Here is a 3,901-nt window from a genome sequence, read left to right on the forward strand (position 1 = left end):
GAGGGGGAGGCCGGCGACCCACCCGTCACACCCACCCGTTACACAAAAAGCCTTTTGATCCTCACCCAGCGCGTCTTCAAAGCGCTTTCTACGCCAGCCGATGGAAAAACTGAACAGGGCCGCTTGGCTGCGTGGGGATGGAAAGAAATGTAAAACATCGTGGAAAACAAGAGGCGAGGGGTGAGGTTGCCACCGGTGGGGGTCGGCACACGGGCTCGCCTGCCACCCCAGCAATGCTCCAGCTCCACGGCACGAAAGCCCTCCTGGTCACCCGCTGCTCTGTCACCAAAGCAGCATCCCCTTAGCCTGCACACTTCTCAGCAGACGGCACAGACGCCCTGACGCTCAATATGGGGTCTTGTGCTGCACGCCCACCTGCCCCCGCTCCCCAGAGCACCCTGGATGGGCCGGCACAGCTCCGAGATGGGCTGGGATCCCTCTTACGGCACCAGGGGCAATGCAATGGAGCCGCTGCTGGCACAGAGATGAGCCAGGAGGTTCAGGGCACCGTCAGGAACCGCTGCAAGGCCAGGCCCTCTTCAATCGAGGGTGGGAGATGGTGGTTTGCCCCGACCCTAAGGGCAGGATTTGGTAGCGCACGTAGAAATACTCAAAGGAGCCGAAGTCTGGCACTCAGACGCCAGTGCCAGGGCGAGTCTTATCTCTGCACTAGCTGAGCCCACAGGTGTGGTCCGGGCTCCGCTCGAAACCGATACAACAGCACTCGCAACCCTCACCAACAGTCCTACAGGGCCTCAGGCTCCATCTCTATCTCCCCACCTACAAAATCCTTCCCATGGGGACTATTTGGGACTGTTTGGCTACCAACAACAAGCAGCTACGACAGGCACAGCATCTCTCACAGTTAGAATGCAAAACCCCATGACAAAAACCATAAAACCTCCTGCAGACATGTCACATCCAGCAGCGTCCCCTAACCATGCCGCACAAGGGTCTTCTGGGACCCTGCCTGCGATTTGATTACTAGAACCCTTTTTAGTCTTTACCCTATCCCTGCCCTTCTTTTCTTAATTGCGTTTGCTGCATCACATCTAAAATTAGGAGGTCCGCTTTTTGGAACAAGGACCGCATTACATCTCTGCTCTGTAAGCTGTACAACACACTTTGAAGACGACATAAATAAAGCGGTGAGTAGTAATACACCAACTGTACGGGGCAAAGGCTTTCCCAGTGCAGCTCCACGCTTGTATTTAAAGCAAGTGTTTTGACTGTGGGTTACATAAAGAACCCTTGTAATTCTGCAATAAAGTTACCCATTGACAGCCCTGCCAACGCCCTCTCCCTCTCGCAGACGACTCTTGTGCCCCTTGCAACATCCTACCCAAAAACCCGCAGGTCTCCAGCTGACATCGCAAGCCTGATGGTCTCAGCTTGGACCGTCCAGAGGTCCTCAGTTCCTTTGCTCTGAAAGGGGAAGGCGGCAGAAAGCCTGACTCGGGCAGAGGTAGGGCAGAGCTTTGCAATTAAGAAAGAAAACATGCCAGAAAGAGATTTCAGACTTTCCACGCTACAGGGCTTTCAAAGCGCATTACGCATTAAGGAATTACTATAAAGTCTCTGCCGACACCCGACAACTGCGGATGAACTCGAATTTTAAAACTCTTTCTACACTGAAAGACAACCCTGGCCAGAACATGAGTGCCTGGCAGACAGCCCTGCTGGTGTTTAGCTTCCATCCTCAGACATGTACAGCAAACTCAAAACATGCAACCCTCACCTTCAGCCAGGCCAGCGACAACTTCCAGGGGGCAGGAAAACAGCGGAAGGTTCAAGCAGCGATGGGGATCTCCGCCATCGACTCTCAACTCAGCACCGACAGCTACGCAGGGAATACTCTACTCGTTCCCAAACGCGGCGATTTAATTCCCAGGCAGCCGTTTAAAGTCAAGTCACCCAAATTTCTCGCTTATCCGCAAGGTACTCCCAGCTCCCCGAGCGCGAGCCAAGCGGATGTGCCTACCAAGGATAACATCAGAGCTGACAGGTGAAGGGAACTACAGATGCTTCAATCCTCGTCGCCGTGCCTCTGCCGCTCGGAGGCACGACACGGATTCCCAGCACGTTGCAGCACGGTAGGCAGAGCACCATCCCTCTCCCCATCATTCAAAAAGCCACTCTCCTGCTCTGACAATCTTCACACATCCCGTAAGGCAGACTGACGCTTGTCACTCATTTGTAACGAGAGCGGGGAGGGACGGGCTGATGGTGTGAATCAGAGAGTAGAAGCATATGCGAGGCAATATATTTGACATGAAGAGAGAGAAGACACAAGGAGGGGGTGAGTCACTGTTTACTGTTCTAGAGGAGCTCCACGCAGCCCTCGCCCAGCTGGCCAGCTTTCCATTTCCCTTATGGATCGGAACCAGCATCCAGCAGCAAAAGAGGAGATTCAGGAACCTTCAGAGAGCATTTTGAGAGCTGCCAGGACACGGCTCTCTGAGGCGCTCTCTGGGGAAGCCTGGACACGGATCAGACAGTCTTCAGTGGTTTGGTAAACAACCTAGTCAGATGCTGCAGAGAGCCTGTGGTCAGGGAGCAGAGGATACGGAGTACCAGTAGCGTACGCTTGTGTCACCTCAGAAACTTCACCAAGGAGGTGGCCGAAGGGGAAAGGTACGCGGCAGCCAGCCCCGGTACTGACAAGCATACAGCACTTTTTCCACCACGCACTTATAAAAGGCAGTGACAGAGCTACACCAGAATTACGCCTCAGCATCACTTGCCCAGAGACGCATCTTCCCCAGCCAGCCAAGCTGAGCCACCGAGCAACAAATAACCGGCTCAGACGCACAGATGGATCCTGGGGCAGAGCCGGGATTCCTAACTTGACTGCTCCTGGCCCCACGTGCCAGCCATCCTGTCGGACACCTTCACCGACTGCTAATAATGGAACATAACGGCATCGCTATTCAGGGTCCTGCAATATCGCGAAGCAGCGGGATTCGCTACGCAACCCATCCTTCCACTCGGGAGCTTAGCGGCGGGGTAATCGCTCTCCTTACTGCCTCCCCCCTCAAGTTCTTGTGTTGATGGTCACAGAGCGCTGCGTGGCTTTGTGCTTGTTTCACGCCTGGGAGACACTCTGCCCGAGTTTGAAGATAGCCTGAAACAATAGCTCAGACAGAAGTGGAAACTGCCTGCTCATCTCTACAGGGTGCTGAGCCTGAAACTTCCTGATAATTGAAAGTGCTAGCGCCGCTCAAGTATTTCACAGCTGGATGTTTACAAAAGTGATCAGCGAGAGAGCTTATCCCACAAACCCCGAGTGCCGCGGGGGCCAGCGCTCCCAGCTGTCCTCTCTCCGCTTCCCAAACATCTCGCACAGCGAGAGATTTTTCAGTACCAAGTTCCGCAGCGCATTCCACGCCATTAATCATCTTCCAATGTCGATTGGCAATAAAAGCGTATCAAGCCGACCTGATATTTTTCCCCTTTCAGGAGGCACAACAGCGGTACCCAACTCCTTTGCCGCAACAGATTGCCGAGACAGGCGACGGCGCAGAAATGAGATAAAACACGACAAAGCACGCTGTCCTTGACAGGCAAGCGAAAAAAAACAATGTTTGTGGTTCAGAAACACTTGTGAAGCACGGTACGAGCCCGGCGTAACGTCGCCAGGAGTGTTTAACCCGCCTCAGGTGCGAAAGCCTGACAAGCTCAGAGCTCGCAGGAGCGGGCAGGGCATCCTGCCGGCGGAGAGTCACCGTGTGCCCCAACCTTACAGCAACGGCCCCATTGCCGCCGGACGGCCATCCGGCACCTCCACCGGGGTGGGAAAGGAGCGAACTCCCGTGCGCCGCGCGCGGGCCCTTCGTGTCGCCATTGGGCAACGGCGGCGTCCATCAGCTCTAGGAAGGGACTCGCACGGAGGAGGGTTCTG

Source organism: Charadrius vociferus, unplaced genomic scaffold (assembly GCF_000708025.1).
Source record: "Charadrius vociferus isolate BGI_N301 unplaced genomic scaffold, ASM70802v2 scaffold430, whole genome shotgun sequence".
In the NCBI taxonomy this organism is placed as follows: Eukaryota; Metazoa; Chordata; class Aves; order Charadriiformes; family Charadriidae; genus Charadrius; species Charadrius vociferus.